Source organism: Pistacia vera, unplaced genomic scaffold (assembly GCF_008641045.1).
Source record: "Pistacia vera cultivar Batoury unplaced genomic scaffold, PisVer_v2 Contig797, whole genome shotgun sequence".
In the NCBI taxonomy this organism is placed as follows: domain Eukaryota; kingdom Viridiplantae; phylum Streptophyta; class Magnoliopsida; order Sapindales; family Anacardiaceae; genus Pistacia; species Pistacia vera.
In genome coordinates, this window is record NW_022196664.1 from 246,739 (window position 1) to 264,746 (window position 18,008).

At 33.8% G+C, this 18,008-nt stretch overlaps 1 long non-coding RNA gene across 1 annotated transcript; it reads right to left on the reverse strand.

Annotated features, from left to right (window-relative positions):
* Positions 1-14,412: 14,412 nt before the first annotated feature.
* LOC116117038 lies at positions 14,413-15,857 on the reverse strand. The gene is made up of 3 exons (XR_004125913.1): positions 15,787-15,857; positions 15,538-15,574; positions 14,413-14,532 (listed from the first exon to the last, which is right to left on the reverse strand). It is a non-coding gene; the product is annotated as an uncharacterized LOC116117038 (long non-coding RNA).
* Positions 15,858-18,008: the final 2,151 nt, after the last annotated feature.

Genomic DNA, 18,008 nt, shown 5'->3' on the forward strand with positions numbered 1-18,008 from the left:
CAACTGATTGTGCAACTGTAATCTTTCCCCAACCCAATCATGCCTCACCAAGACTTTATATTTAACCCCTTCCTTATTTTTTTTAATTTTTTTTCATAGGTTTACTTAGATTGTCACATCACCTTTTTACACGAATGCACACATTTGTGATGAGTGCCCCCGGTTACTCAACAGTGTCACAACACATAAAGTATTTTGCATATTCATAATTCAAGCTATGGTTTGACGGAAAAGTAAACATGGGCTCATGAATACTGTTGGTTACTAAACAGCTTGAAACAGTAGAGTAGTTTATTCAAAAACAAACAAATAAGCATAGTTAATTTATTTCAAGACTGTATATACAATTTTTTTTTTTTTTTTTTTTTTTAGTAGGGAGTGAAGATAAGGCTTAGCTAGTACACAACAAAGTAAAGTAATAAACCAGAATTTGCACAACCATCTAGAATCGCATACTCTTTAGCATTCCCAAAGATATGAGCATGTGTTAATCCTTTCAATGACTTGATACTATCACTACTCCAAATGATTACAAAGTCCATCACAAAAAGCAATTTTTGGGGATATGTCACAATGTTTCATTCAGGATTGTCTCAAAATCACAAGCATAATAACCACCATGCAACAAATACAAAATACAAACAAAAAACAGACAAATAAATTAAACACTTCCTAAAACAAATACACCAAACCAAAGAAATAGACCTTCAACAATGCAACAGAAACCAAACTGCCCACTCACCCAAGCTTAAAGAAAGCAATGTCCTCAATGCATGAAAAAAAAAGCAAAACAAAAAATATTGAAAATAAAAGATAGAGACTTCCCTGAAAAACAAGAGTAACATAACATAACACGAGGTACCCCATGTTGAAGGCTGGAATACTTCAATCTTTTTTATCGTTTAACATGGCCACAACTATGTAAAATGACACAAAAGAGCCTCTGTTCTATTTTGCTCAAAATTATCTTCTTCTTCTATCACTTAAGTTTCCCCCAAACTTGTTCATTGTTCCGATGATAACAAAACAAAAACAAAAACAAAATTAAAATTAAAATGCATCAAAGCGTTGAAAAAAATGCAAAAATTTTGCAAACAAAAATAAATTAATTGTAGAAGAGAGAAAAAAAAAAAAAAAAAAAACTATAGTTCTAATTTAGAGTCATTAGCTTGACTTTCTTTGCTTTCTTCATTCAAGAAACTGGACATAGATGGTGTTTGGATCGAATTGTCCTCCAACATAGTGCTTGAAACGGTGTCCATTAACTTTAAACACCTCACCTGTCTTTCCATGGTGGATCTCTATTGCCCCAAAAGGTGTTTCCTGAATTACCTCATATTGACCCGTCCATCTTAATTTCAACTTTCTTGGGAAAAGACAAAGACGACTATTGTAAAGACGAACTTGTTGTCCCGACTCGAACTCTATTTTCACAATGTGCCTATCATACCATTTCTTTGTCTTCTCCTTGTACAAACCAGCACTCTCGTATGCCCAATGATGAAATTCATCTAGCTCACTTAGCTGCAAAAGACGTTTAGCACCTACACTTTGCACACATCAAAATTTAATGATTTAGTAGCCCAATAAGCTTTGTGCTCTAACTCTACTGGTAGGTGACATGCTTTTCCAAGTACTAACTTATAAGGTGACATACTTATAGGTGTTTTAAAGGCTGTCTTATATGTCCATAAAGCATCATCTAACTTTGTCGCCCAATCTTTTCTAGAGGCACTAACAATCTTTTCTAAAATTTGTTTTAGCTCTCTATTAGAGACCTTTACTTGACCACTTGTTTGGGCATGGTAGGGAGTGGCTACCTTGTGTGTGACTCCATATTTCTTTAAGAGGGCATTAAATTGGTGGTTACAAAAATGCTTTCCACCATCACTAATGATTGCCCTTGGAGTTCCATAGCTAGTGAAAATATTCTGCCTAAGGAATTGGAGTACTATTCTAGAATCATTAGTTTCGGTGGCAATTGCCTTCACCCATTTAGAAAGGTAATCTACTGCCACAACTATAAAAGCGTTCCCATATGATGTTGGAAACGGTCCCATGAAATCAATACCCTAAATATCAAAAATTTCACATGCCAATATATTATTTAAAGGCATCTCATCTTTCTTAGAAGTATTACCTGTTCTTTGGCAATGATCACAAGAGGATAAATACCTTTGAGCATCCTGAAACACAATGGGCCAATAAAAATCGTTTTGCCGCTATGCAATTTGCCTCGAAATGCCCTCCGGTTTCTCTATCATGGCAATGACTCAAAATAGCTCCAATCTCTTCTTTTGACACACATTTTTTTTGACAACTTGATCTACATATAATTTGTACAAGTAAGGGTCTTCCCACAAATAATATTTAACGTTAGCCAAGAATTTCTTCCTTTGTTGAAATGTAAAATGCTTTGGGATCTAGCCTTCTACAAGAAAATTATCCAAATCAACAATCCATGGAGATTTAGAAAAAGAGGAGTTAAGAGATAGAATCTGCTCATCAGAAAATTTTGCACTAATATCTCCCTCTTCAAGGATTAAAGTATCTAGTCGGGATAAATGGTCAGTGGTAGCGTGCCGAATGCTCCAAATTAATAGCCTTCCTAACCTGACTACTAAATTGTATATAGGGTAAGCAAGGGTCGACCCAAGTGTAGCTCTCTTTCATCCATTAATTTCCTCTTTTTAGCTCTCTCTTGCTAATGTCCTTTTGTAACATACAATTTGGAGAGCAATACATATGCTGCTGAGTCTTCTGGCTAAAGTGAATGAGCTTTTCCCCTGCAAGTTCTTCCAGATCTAAATTACAGTGAACATGGGAAAGACTAAAGAGAAGAGGCAGTGGCTTGTGGTTTGGAGAAGAATTAGTTTTTTTTTTTTAAATTACAAATAGGTACCCGCGGGTGTGCCCATTTGTAAAACGAGTAGGGTCGAGTACCAGTAAAAAATAAATGGGCCCAAAAATGCAGACTCGTACCCTATATTACTTACTCGAGTACGGGTCGACCCGCAAGTTCAAACCCGTTTTGCCAAGTCTATATAGCAACCTCACTATTTTTAATTCCCAAAATATCTTTTTTTTAAAGACATAAATAACCATAAAATTTGATTATAATGTGAAATTATTATTAGAAATCACAAAAAAGAAAGAGGAATTTAATGGATCAAAGTTCAAATAAACGTTAGTGAGCATTTGGTTCGAGGTCATAAAAGATAACAATGGTAATTTTTCTTTTAATCCGACAATTACCACGTTTACGTGTCAAGTAATAAAAGATTTCGGTAATCGACCGATACCAATAGTGATTACTATAGGTAATATAAAAGGTAATTCGATTACTGTCTGAACTGGTGTTATTTTTGTTATTACTAGGGTAATTCATTGTTCATACCAATTTTACCTTTAATTAATAAATATTTTGGACACAAATGCCCTCAAATAAATACTAAATAACAATTAGCCCAAATGTACGAAACGACTATTTTAATCTCAAATATTAATTTTTTGGACAGAAATGGCCTCACTATTTACATGAATAATACCCAAAATACCTCAACCACTAAAGACGACCGTCAACCATCGGCAACCACTATTGGCTGCCATTGATAGTCATTGAAATGGTGCATGACCAATTGGATTTGGTCGACTATGCATTGATCTAGTCATTTTAGGCTAAATCAACGGTCGAAAATGGCCAGCTAGCCGTGGATCTGGCCAGAAACAACCAAATCCATGGTTGTAAACAACCATAGATTTGGCCGTTTTCAGCCAGATCCATGGCCATAGATCTGACTATAAATGGTTAAAATGGATCGGGTTCTCCAGCCAGATCGGTGCATGGCTGATTGGATCTAGCCGACCAAGCGCCAATCTAACCGTTTCCATCTAGATTAAAGATTATAAATGGCAAATGGTCGTGAATCTGGCCAGAAACAACTAGATCCATTCTGGCCATTAACAACTACAAATCTGGCCGTTGATGGCCAAAATGGACCTGGTTTCTAGCCAGATCGACGCACGACTAGCCATACCAAGTCAATCGTGCATCGTTCCAAGGACTGCACATAGCGGCCAATGGTGGTGGCTAGTGACTGGTAGTCATCTTAGGTGGCTAGGGGTATTTTGTTAAATTTTAAACTTTTGTTGTTGGGGTGTTTTAGCTAAATTATTAAATGTAGAGGGTTAAAACAAAGTTCTAAATAATAATACTAATACTAATACTAATACTAATAATAATAATAATAATAATAATAATATATTATTAACAAAGAATAGCAATTTAGTAAAAACCTCTCCGATAATATTTTATTCCTCCCAACCATACATATAATTAATTAGACTCACCAATCTAACCAAGCATATTAATATAACATTCACCCATTAATCTTCAAGGTAATCTATCTCAATGATAATCTATATTTTTAGTAATAAAAAATTTCTCCAACCAAACACTATGTTAAAATAATGGATGGTTGGGATTTTCATAATCAAATCCAATAAATTAACAAATTTGGATTTATGTTACGAAAATTGACCTGACAGTAAGACTATTTAAAGTAAGACCCATGGAGTGAAGTATACGTTCAAGCCCAAATTATCTATCGTTGTTCTCTTTCAATAATTTTTGGGCCAAACTCCAATGGTACTAGTAAAAAAATGAAAACCACACAATATATATTGTGTGACAACCTTGTGCACATTGTTAGCAAATGTTTACAATGTGAAAACTATGTACAACGTTGTGCACCAATGTTTTAAAACCCGACTTGGTCTGACTACTTGAATCGGGACCCAAAAGCTTCAATAGGTGGGGTTTATATTTTTCCCATTCATCCAAAACTCTAGGATTTGGAAGGATGATTAGTGAACAATTGATGGCCGAGATGTTGGGGTTTTGAAGAGAAAGTGTCGATGATTCCAAAACTCTAGGATTTGGAAGGATGATTAGTGAACAATTGATGGCCGAGATGTTGGGGTTTTGAAGAGAAAGTGTCGATGAACGCAATGGTGGTAACGGAATTGATTTCCTATGAGTAAATCGACCGAAAATCGAACAAAACTAACAACGGCAACAACCAACTTTTGCCAGCGATTGGCGAGGCTAACGGGGGTGAGGTGTGGTGAGGTGGGTTTTTGTCGGGAGGAAGAAAGGAGTAATTTTTGGATGAATGGGAGGGTTTTCGACACCTGCATCAATGAGATCTGGTCTAGAATGCCAATGCCTGCATCGGTGAGATCTAACTGAAATCAAACCTATTTCAACCATATCTTAGGTGTATTTTAAGGGGAATGGAGTCAAGGGATGATTGGAGTTGTATTTCGGGTGTCGTCGCCGCCAACCAATCGTTGGCCTATTTGTATTTCGGGTGTGTTTGCTAAATTCCAAACCTATAGGGACTTAACAAATTTTAAGGCTGTATTTGCTAAATTTTAGAAGTTTTTGTCAATTGGTTTGACCGGCGGTCAAACTGGTTAAGCCGGTCAACCCAGAACTCGACAACTTTGCCGAGTTTCACCCCGGGTTGGGTTTTAAAACATTTTACAATATTGATGACTGATAAAAGTAATATTATTTTAACCAGATCCACCAAAAATTCTTTTAAACTTTTTTTTTTTTTTTATAATGATAAAATTATATACCCATTCGTGATTTAAAAAAAAAAAATCTATATACTTTGTTAGGGCATCTCCAACCCACGCCAAAATGGCGCAAAAAACACCAAATTGACGTGGGTTGGTATTCCAACCCACGCCAAACACTGCGCCACTTTGGCGCAGTGCTACAGTGCTACGCCAAATTACTGTAGCACAAATAAAAAAAAATATATTTTTTTTAATTTTGGTTTTTTTGTTTTTTAATTTTGTTAAGTTAACTTGAGTATTAAATTTTACACCAAAAATCATAACAAATTTGAGTATTTGTATTTAATTTAATTTGATTATTATTTATAATAATAAATTTATAATAATGATATAATTTAAAAAATGATGAAAAATTAAAAATAGAACTTTATTCAATGCAAATATTAAACTACAATAACTCAAAATAAAAAAAAAAACTAATTTAAAAACACTAAAATTAAAAGAAAATACAACATAAACTAAAATAACAATTTAGTATTCCGGTAGACTAGTTCCAGATCCAGTAAGATCATCAAAATATTAAAAAGAACTTGAGTTATTTTGAGATCCTTGACCTTGTTGTTGAGCTCTTTTTTGCATAATTCTTAATTGCTCATTTTGTAAAAAACTCACGTAGGCTTGGATCGGTTATAGAATTCAAATCCTTGAATAAAATTTTGTTATCTTCTCGATATTCTGCGAAAGCCAATTTTTTCATTTGGATTTCATAATTTTGTGCCCTAGCTTAATTTTATTAAATTAGTATAATTTTTAAAATAATTATTATTTAATAAAAATATCATTCCCAATATTTAATTAATATATACAAAAATAATGAGTGAAAAAGATTAATTGTTGATTATTACAATAAAAGAAAAAAAAGAATATTCTAAGGAATATTCTTTTTGGTGTAATATTTGGTGTTGTGAGTTGGAGATGGAATAGTGTTTTGCACCAAAATTTGCACCAAATTGGTGCAATGGGTTGGAGATGGTCTTAGATGCAATTATAATAAAAACCACCAGAAATTAGAAATTGATAACCAACAAAATATAGCAATATTAATTAATTAGCCGATTATTCAAGAAGCTATCTATTACTATGGCTCTCTGCATATCAAATGAACCATGCACACATTTAAGACATTTTCTAATTAATATGTATTCTGGTCATTTTGGCCGAAAAGGGTATTTTGGTAATTTTATTGAAGAATTAAATAAATGTAAAAGGTTTATTTAATTATAAGGTTGTTGCCTATATTTATTTCTATATGAAATAGAATTAGTAAAATTACAAAACAAAATAATTATAATAAAATACCCAATTTAATTATATTCTGGACAATTTAATTATATTCATATATTGAATAGAATTGGGCAATTTAATTATAATCCTATATGGAATAGAATTGGACAATTTAATTATATTCCTCTATGGAATAGAATTGGACTTTATTCCATTTTGGAATAAGGATATAAACCTACTCCCACTTAGAATAGGATTTGAAGTGTGCATATATATAAAAACACTTATGTCTTAGGGTTGGGCAAGTTTTTCGTAGGGGTGAGCATGAAAATAGATTCTACCTAGAACTGGCGGGTACCCGGGGTCCCAGTTTTGAGTAGGAATCGAAATCAGCCCTCACAAGTTAGGTTCCAGTTCTAAAAAATAGGAATCAGGACCGCTCGGTTCCAGTTTTAGTTCCTTCATTCTAGGAACCAGGAACCAAAATCAGAACTTTAATAGGGTACCTTGCAAGGAACCGATAACAGGGTGCCCTACAAGGAACTAGGAAAAGAAGCGGGGTTTATAGAAGCTAGAATAAAAATTGGGGGGTTTTAAAAATTTTTACCCCTAAACTAAACCTAACAATGAAATGCCCAAATCAATTTTAATTTGTCATAGACTATATATTGAACAGTTTGGATTTTGGATATGAAGAAGCTATAAATAATTTTAATATATAGTCTTACACTATATATTAAAATTATTTGAAATATTGAAATTAATTATAAGGAAAAAGTTATATTGCTATAGAATATTTAAACAAATGGGGGTGTATTTGTAAATTTTACAATTTTTTTTTTTTTTTTTTTGGTCATTTTGTAAAGTTACAGGGAGCAATGTAATTATCCAGGGTACATAGAACTGGAACCAGGTTCCGATTCCGGTTCCAACAATTGTGGAACCGGTTTTGGTTCCTAATTTCGGGAATCGACCGGTTTTGGTTCCTCCAAAAATCCTAGGGTACCCAAACCCGATCACCCCTAGTTTTTCATTATTGAAAAATTATTAAAAACTTTGAACCCTAGCCCTCCCCTCTTTTTCTCTGTAGCAATTCCATCATTCTATCTAGCAATCGAATTATCTTGTCTGGTTTTAGGCTACTCTTTTGTGAATATTGTTCATGCAACTCTGTTTTTAAGTTGATTTGCAAAGAGATTCAATTTGGAGTCTTCAATGTTGGTGAGAATCTGAAACCTTGTATGGTTTTAATTATTCTTTTAATGTATATAAACCCATATAATTAGTACCTTAATTCAGGGATCAAAAAGAATTAATAGAAATTTTTTATTTATGTTCTGCTGCGTTGTTCAATTATTTCCTTACAATGGTATCAGAGTCCAGAGTTTTCTGATTATATGTGTTTAATTGATTTATTGAAGCATGAGATTGATTGCAGAGAATTGCATGTCTTAGGGTTTCAATTATTTCAATTTGGTGACTGATTAATTGAATTCTTGATTTATTGTTGAATTAGATATTGCTTTCAATCTTGATTGGATTATTGATGTAGATTGACTTCATGAGATTCAAGAGGTGAATAAGAAAAAGTTAATTTTTTTTTTTTTTTTGTTAAATAACGAAACTTTGTAAATGTAAAATTAATGAGTTTGGGTGCTTATGAGATTGTGATTTAAGGATAAAACTATTATTTTCATATTTAAGGATTTCTTATTAATGAAATTTGATTGGAACGAGGGTTAGGACTCATATTTCGGATACAAGGGCTGGTGAGTATGAATTTAAAAAAAAAATTCTATAAGGTTTTTTATTTTTTAATTTATTTATAAAAACACTGTTCAGAAAGCATTATCATCGGTCTTAAAATAGAAGAAATATGTGAATTTAAGTATTTTTAAACAAAGACATTGTAACTAAAATAGAAGAAGCATTAATTTAATTATCATGAAGTCAATAGCATTTGAAAGGAAATGTGATAGGGTTTGGGATAGGATCTGTTTATATGAGGAATAGAGACCTCCAAGAACAAAAGATAGATAGATTAATTAACAAAATTCTTCATTGATAACCACAACTTAGATTTAGGCTATTATATAGCCTTACACTTGACACCAATGACTCCCAAAAAGTCTCTAATTACCTAATTCAAATCTAATAAGATATTCTATCTAATTATAAAAAGATAATAAGATAATCTTAATTATATCCTAATAAGATAATAGCATAATTATAAATGATAATTATAAAAGACTTAATATAATTATAAAAGATTTAACATAATTATCCTAATTCTAAAATAATCCTAACGTTGCCTTCCCCTTCGACTCAACCTTGTTCTCAAGGTTGCAAGGTACGACACCATCAACAACAGTTTCTAGTTCATCCTCGTGCTCATCATCATTATCCTCTATTAGCAAGAGAAAGAACTTGGCCCTGCAGCGATGCCCAAATTGAAAGCGCTCATTGCAATTTAGCACAAACCTTTGTTGTGCCGTTCTTGCATCTGTGCCACTGTGAGTTGCTTAATAGGCAAGGAATTTGATTGGTTTAGAGTCGGCAAAAGGGCTTGCTGCGCTGAAGGAACATTAGGAGTTGATTTACTAGGATCGCAAGATTAGGGGCCGACTGATTGCAAGTATAGGTGTAGATCCTGCAGCTTATCCTCCTGTAAGCGGGCAAGACTCATGGCATGGTTAAGGGTGTGAGGCCGGAAGGACTGCACCTCCATTTGGATTTTTGGTTTGAGCCTTGATACAAAGCAACTTAGAAGGAACGTACCTGGAAGGCTAGAAACTTGATTAAAGAGTTCCTCAAATTCTGTTTGATAAGAGACTACAGAACCTGTTTGAGTAAGTTTTGCCAACTGCCTTTGGTAATCCACAAATCCTGAAGGCCCAGAATGAACATCTAAATCCTGTAGGAAAGAATGCCATCAATGGATCTGCCCATTGGAATGCATCCAATGATACTAGGAGAGAGCTGGCCCATCCGTGTGGAGGGAAGAGATCATCAACCTTTGCTTGATAAGGATATTATGGTAATCAAAGAATTGCTTGGCTTTAAATCTCTAGCCATGCGAATCCATGCCATCAAATGAGGAACTCTAAATGAAAAGACTTGGGAAAAAAACTCCTAGAGGTCGATCCACGTCACCCAGTCAAATCTGAAGATGATTCGCCAGAATGTTGGTTTTGTTATTGGTTTTGCTGGCAGGTTTGATCGAAGTTATTGTGCAGAGCTAAAATCTGCAAAGTAACATCTTGAAAACCGACTGTCAAAACTTCCAATTTCTCTGTTAAAGAAGTAAGAGTCTCTGCCTGGGCAGATTGTAGGGCCGTAATTTTAGCAAGTTGCTCATCCAAAAGATGCAAGCGAGTGCCTTCAGCCATAACTAGGGAACGAGAGCACCAATGATAGGGTTTGGGATATGATTTGCTTATATGAGGAACAAATACCTCCAAGAACAAAAGATAGAGAGATTAATCCACAAAATTCTTCATTAATAACCACAACTTAGATTTAGGCTATTATATAGCCTTACACTTGACCCCAATGACTCCCAAAAAGACTTTAATTGTCTAATTCAAATCTAATAAGATATTCTATCTAATTATAAAAAGATAATAAGACAATCTTAATTATATCCTAATAAGATAATAGCATAATTATAAATGATAATTATAAAAGACTTAATATAATTATAAAAGACTTAACATAATTATCCTAATTCTAAAATAATCCTAAAAAAATGATCCCCCCAAATGATATTTTCGACTGAAACAGCAACAGCTGAAACTACTTGAAGAGACATTAAAAAAACGAAGAAACGATGTAGATTGTTTCGGACAGCTTCTTGTGGTGTGACAAATACGTATTAAATAAGTTATTAATTAAGTCCTTATAACTTAGAAGAGGCAGCGATTGGATCTCAAAAGTGATTCTCAGGACTGGACACATGGTTACTTTTTGACTTTTCTCGTAATCTATTTGTAATAAATCGTATTAAACAGTGGTTTTTATCTCAACAAATCATATGAGAGACAGAGAGAGAGAGAATTAACCACACATTTATTGGTTCTCTCTCTTGCATTTTAGTTTGTCTCTATGACTCTATCCATAGGTCCACAGATAATGAATGTACTTTGACATAAAATGTGAAACAAATACAAAAATTATGGGACCTAGAATAGTATAATTCGGTGTAACATTGTTTTCTAATTGATGTGAAATTTGGCAGCATATACAAGATGAATACCTTGACGAGTAGATCGTACGTAATAGGCATCTCATTATTTATGCATTACAATTTAGATTAAGCTAAGATATTATGTCCACTCACTCTCCAGATTCTCGTGAGTGGGAATATGGACAAGATGTACTGACACTTCTTTGATCTTAGTGTGAACAATGTTACAATCTATGTCAATATGCTTAATACGTGTAAAAAATTGAATATTTCAATTCATTAATATTTACACTGATAGTTACAGGCTTTTATATAGGGGAGATACAATCTACAAAATCTTGTAATTATGTAAATTATAATATATTGACATAATTAGGAGATTACAAGATATCAAAAATATTATGAGTATCCTACAATTGACAAAATTAAGAGATTACATAATATTTTGGAAATATTTAGGAAATCTTAACACTGCCCCTCAAGTTGGTGTGTAGATGTCACACATGCTCAACTTATCTAAAACTTGTAAGAAAATACGTTTGGAGATAGCCTTGGTAAAAATATCGACCAATTGATCATCTGATCGAATCTTGGGCAATTTAACAATCTTTTCATCCAATTTTTTTTTTTTTTGATGAAAAATCTATCTACTTCAACATGCTTCGTACGATCATGTTGAACTGGATTGTGAGCAATATCACATGGTGTTTTATTGTTACAATATAACTGGAGTGGATGATTAGATTGATAGCCCAAATCTTGCAACAAAAATCTTAGGCACAAAGCTTCAAAAATCCCAAGTGCCATTCCCCTAAATTCTGCTTCAGCGCTTGAGCGTGCCACAACATTCTATTTCTTGCTTCTCCGCTTGACTAGATTACCTCCTACAAAACTGAAATAACTGTCATCCACTGCTCCAGCCCAGTCAACATAAGTATATGTATTTACATTTTGGTAGTCCTTGTTTTTAGAAAATAGGATTCCCTTTCTAGGAGCATGTTTTAAATATCTCAAGATACACATAACTGCGTTCATATGCTACTCTCTAAGATTATGCATGAACTGACTGACTGTACTTAATGCATAAGCAAGATCTGGCCTAGTGTCCCACAAGTCTCTAGTATCTCCCTTTGTCAATTGATACTTGATTAGTCTCGACTCCTAACTTCAAACCTCCTTCGATTGGTGTATCAGCTAGTTGACATGCTGACATACCAGATTCCTACAATACATCCAAGGCATACTTTCTTCGTGATAGAAAGATACCTCTGTTAGATTGAGACACTTCGATTTCAAGAAAGTATTTCAAAGAACCTAAGTCATTCATCTCGAATTCTTCTAATAAGTACTTTTGTAAAGCCTTCCTTTCTTCTGGATCATTTCTTGTAAACACCATATTATCCACATACACAATAAGTGCAGTGATCTTTCCTTACTGTTTTTAAAGAAACAATGTATGATCTGAATTGCTTTGATGATAGCCAAAAAACTTCATAGCACTACAAGAAAAATGCCTTTTGGCGTCAAGCAAAATTAGATACAGAAAGTAACATTTAGACGCTAAGCCATTTTTCGCATCTAAATTTCGTAGTCACTAGTTAGTTGCAGTATCGCTATCGTAGATTGTTTACGCGTCTAAATTTTTGTTTAGACACAGAAATTTTTTTTTAGTGACCAGCAAATTTGTCGCTAATTGCTTGTCAAAATAGTCCCCCAGCTAGACGCTAATAGTTCAAGGGTAATTTGGTAAAATTGCATAGCGACTAATCAATTAGTTGCAAAATGTACCTTTTATTGTCTAATAATTTGTCGCGAATGCCACAAAAATTAGACAACAAAGGTGCAAGGGTAATTTCGTCAAAGGTATTCGCAACTATTTTATTAGTCGACGAATGTATCTTTTGGTGACCAAAATTTAGTGGTTAATTGTTATACTTTTAGACGCTGAATGTAGAATCCAAACGGTTTTCACGACTATTTTATTAGTGGCCGAATGTATCTTTTGGTGACCAAAATTTAGTAGTTAATTATAGTTATTTTAGATGCTAAATGTGAAATCCAATAAGTTTTTGCGACTATTTTGTTAGTGGCCGAATGTATCTTTTGGTGACTAAAATTTAGTAGTTAATTATAATCATTGTAGACACTGAATGTGGAATCCAATAGGTTTTCGTGACTATTTTATTAGTGGCCGAATATATCGTTTGGTGACAAAAAATTTAGTGGTTAATTTATGCACTGCATTATATATAACAATATAATAATTTATCCTCGGTCAATCATGTAACTAGCACTAAACTTGCTATAACTTTAACTATTCTAATCAAACAAAAACATTTCAGTTAATGCTAATAAGATTAGCTAATAACAATAGTAATAATAAAAAGCAAAAATCTATGCTAATTAGTAGTTACATAATGTCTCACCCTTGTCTTCAATATCTTTTTGAGCTGGTTATTGCAAGATTCACAGTATAGTCTCACCTTTAGATCAATTATACGCTGAACAACAGATTATAAAATCATAGTAAGTCATAAAAATGTCATCTAATCAAGGAAGGCTCAGTAAACATGATTAAGACTCACAACTCTGGAACATTATAATTACATCCAGACACATCAAATGCCTCACATGAAAACATGCTGCGAATGCGTTGAAGGTAAAGAGAATGCAACAGAAGAGTCCAATACAACTGAAGTAGAAGCTAAAGCTCCCAAGAAGAGGAAAAAAAGGCACCAAATTGAGGTACTCTCTCATCACAAGGTAAAAATAACATATTTTGCCACCTCAACAAAGTATAATTTTTGTGCACCTTATCTTAAGAGCTAGAATACATATACTTTCTATAGAAGGAAATTCGCTGATCAAGTGAACCACATAAAAGCAATTAAGCAGAGGTCATATTAGTTAAAGGCTTATAATGCACATAAGTTTAGCATATACAATTCAAATTCGCTACCTCTTGCGTTTTCTCACTCAGCATATCATTCTTATCTTGCGGAAGTATTCGATTCTTCCATAAGATAAAATCTCTTTGCCGTAAGATGACTCGAATTTGATCTCACTGCTAACGTAACAAACTTTGGCATCTAGAACCAAAGGATGTTCGTAGGTTTTAGAATGCTTTTCCAAATGTATAATCCAAAACAACTAACACTAACTATTGTAGCTCTGATCAATGGACTGAATTGCCAGGCTCCAGCTTTACACGCTTTGAGTAGGTTTGCTTCGTCCAGCCAAGGCATTCCTCTGCTGTCACAGAGGGATGGGCAAGCTGCCTTGAGTTTTTTTTGCTGTAAAGTAAAGAGTTAATTAGCATTTGGAACTTGAAACCTTTTTACATTTTGGGTCTTAGATGCATAAAGATTACCTTACCCACTCCCTAATAAGTGGCCATCCAGATTTAAGCTGCAAAACACTCATAATCTCTTTCCCATTAACCAAAGGTTTCACATCCCACACTTTCTCAAGACCTGCATATCCGAAAAACAAAAAGTATTATTCACCCCAAAGTTGTACCCACAAAATGATGAAACCTTCTTTAAATTCTAGCGATGAAGGGTCATACATTGCTTCCAATCTTCCAATGGTTATTTTCAACTTCAGTTTAACCATATTCTAAAACCAATCTAAAACATTTTTTGTACACCAAGCTATCTTACCAGCTATCTAAGTTGCTAGCAGGGTACTAACATCACTTCAAAAACAGTGGTCATGCTTAAGGATCAATTATTTGTATTTCTTGAACCTATGTGTTACAGAAACAACATAAAAGCATATGCAGTTAATAGTTCTATAAAGAAGAATATACAACAGTCAAGGAATCAAAACTACAATAATAGTATTTTTCAAATATATAGCTTATCAATTGTAGTAAGTAAAATTGAAAAATTAGAGCAGAATTGCATCTTCCAAATGAATTTAGAATTTATATAGAATTTTATTTTATTTTAATATTTTTAATAATTATCAGTTACAGAAAGGTTACTGTAAAGGTCGAGGGTTCAACTCCCCTCGCAGAAGCTAAAAGTTTGACTAGTCATAGCATTTATCAATCCATTATGAAATAACACCATTTACCATCCATCAAATCCAAAATAACTTTTGCAGGATTCAAACTCAGCCTTTTCTATTTCCTCCTCAAATGCTCTCTCCAGCTAATTTGCCTTGCGTCCATCCAGAGCACACCACAGTAAACCTTATTCTAACAATCCTTCCTCTAAAGCTTTTCCAAAAAATAAAAAAATAAAAAAATAACAACTCTAAAACCACCTTCACAATGCTCCTATCATCTTTAATAATTTGACTATCACCAACATCCAATATGTTTAATTTTGGATAATATAACAGGCTAATCCATGGTTTCAACAGTATCAGCACCTCCTGCCTTTAGGATATTGTTAACTTGTACTGACAACTTCCCAACAAAAGTTATTGAATTCGCCACACAAACAATGAGAAAGAATGAAAAAGCCAACCTGAATAAACTATTCCAATATGGGTTGTGGAAGATTCCTATATGCAACAAGGAAGAAAAAAATGAGATTTTGGAGGGACAATATATAAAATAAAACTGAAAATGAGAAATACAATAAAATAAAATAAATTCTCTTCTTTGAATATTTAAATAAAACTCATACTATACAAATCAATATAAAAAAAAAAAAATATGATGGAAACACTAATTAATAAAAATAGTAAAAGAGAGAAATAAAATTATTAGGTACCCGAAAGTAGCAAGCTGAGCAAGAAAGAAGGGGTAATGCTTCAGAGGAACAAGCGCCAGTTTATACAACACTTGATTTCCAATGCCCAGGACCACCGTAACCGTCGCTGCCACCACCACTTCCACCTTCCTACTCCTTTCATCTTTACTCCTCCTTTTCTCCACCGCGTACGACCACGTCCCCGCCTTCCTCTTCTGCACCGCCGCTTCCTTCCCCTCCGATCTCTCCCACACTCCTCCCGCCCGCGCCACGTACAAATTCAAATGTTGTTTCAGCGATTTCAGGACGAGCCATGGCCGTTGATTTCTCTGATCGCTTAATAGGCGTGAAATCACCGCCGTACGTGAAGGTTTTCGTGATTCAAGTAGAGTAGTGTGTGACACGGCGGGACCGGCGGTGAACCGCTGGTAACATGATGTCATTGTAATGATTATAATGACAAGATCTACTGGAACAGAGGCCGATTGAGAGAGAGAGAGAGAGAGAGAGAGAGAGAGAGAGAGAGAGAGAGAGAGAGAGAGAGAGAGAGAGAGGGCCATGTGTAGAATACACACATCAATCTTTAAGATTCATCACCTATTTTTAATCTCTAAAAACTCTCTGCCTTCTTTTTCTGGGTTTAGAAGTAAAGCAGTAGGGTTTTGTAATGTTTTATATGTGGTGTGGAAAAATGGAGAAGAAGATGCGAATGGAGTGGAGAAGTGGAGAGTGTTTGCGTTTTTGGGTAAAATTAGTTTGGGGATTTTGTATAAGTGGGTTTACTATCTTTTTAATTTTTTTTTTTTATTCTAAGTTTCAAAATTTTTTTTGCAAAATTGCTTACTTTTTTTTTTCTTATGTTACCCTAAAACTGGGTTTGGGATTTTGTTTTTCTTTAATTGTAAGGATTTAGGACTTTTCAATTTGTTTACTTTTTAAATTTTAAGGAAAAATTGTTTACTTTTTAATGTTTGTTTTTTAAAATTGGAAATTCAGTTTTTTGTATTTTTGTAGACCACAATCGAACGGTTTCCCAGGTAAATGAAAAACTGGTTCAGTTCTCGGTTACGTTCAGTATCTATATTTTTCTAAATACCGCTATATTTGGGTGTTCAGGATACGCCTTGCCAAAACTCACCGAAGTTAACAATCTTCGTCGAAATAGGCAAGGAATAAGCATCAGAGTCAGTGAGCGAGTCGTTGTCTACTGAACGAGAGTAGTAGAAACTAGAACTGTTGTTCCAGTGCTGGAAGCGGGTCAACTATGAGGGTTTGTACAAATAAGTGAAATAGCGGTTAAGCAAAAGTTTTAGGGAAAAATGGTAATGTCAGATGAAAGAGAAGACAAAAATAATATCAAACACCATTCGTTTATTAGTAACAATAAACATATTTAAAGTACTCATTACAATTATAATACCCATTGTAATGTCAAATGAAAGAGAAGACAAAAATAAAATCACCCATTATAATACCCATTGTTAAAAGCTTGGATATTTCAGTAATTGTATTATTTTGTAACTAATAAAAATAGTTACAAATTAATTAGTAAATATTTGCATCTAATTTAGCAACTATTCAGTAATTGCAAATAATTGTTTTCTGTAACCATAATTTTAGTTGCAGAATCCCTTGTTGTAGTTGTCAATTGTGTTCGCGCAAGAATTGGCAACCAAATAAATTAGTCGCTTATGTGATATTTTGGGCAACAAATCACATTAGTCACAAAATATTAATTTTAGATGATAAAGGCGGGAATTAATGGGCCCTAGAATTTTATTCCCTTTGGCCGACTAATTGGAATTTAGTTACTAAAGTGGGGTATCTGCAACTATTTTTGCCTAGTTGCAAAAAAATTGGTTGCAAAAAGTACTTTTTCTTGTAGTGTAGCTTTGGTGAACCTCCTAAACCATGCCCTCGGAGATTGTTTTAACTCATACAATGAGTTTTTTAACTTATAAACCTTTTGGCTATGCCTCCTTGGAAGAATACACCTGGTGGAGGATCTATATAGATCTCTTCAGACAATCCTCCATGTAGGAAAGCATTCTTCACATCGAACTATTGTAATGGCCAATCCAAGTTTGTAGCCAAGATAACAAGACATGTACTATGTTGATTTTTGCTAAAGGTGCAAATGTCTTTGTATAGTCTATCCCATGAATTTGGGTGTACCCCTTTGTTACTAGTCTTGCTTTAAATCGTTTAATCATACCATCAGCTTTATACTTCACAGTGTAAAC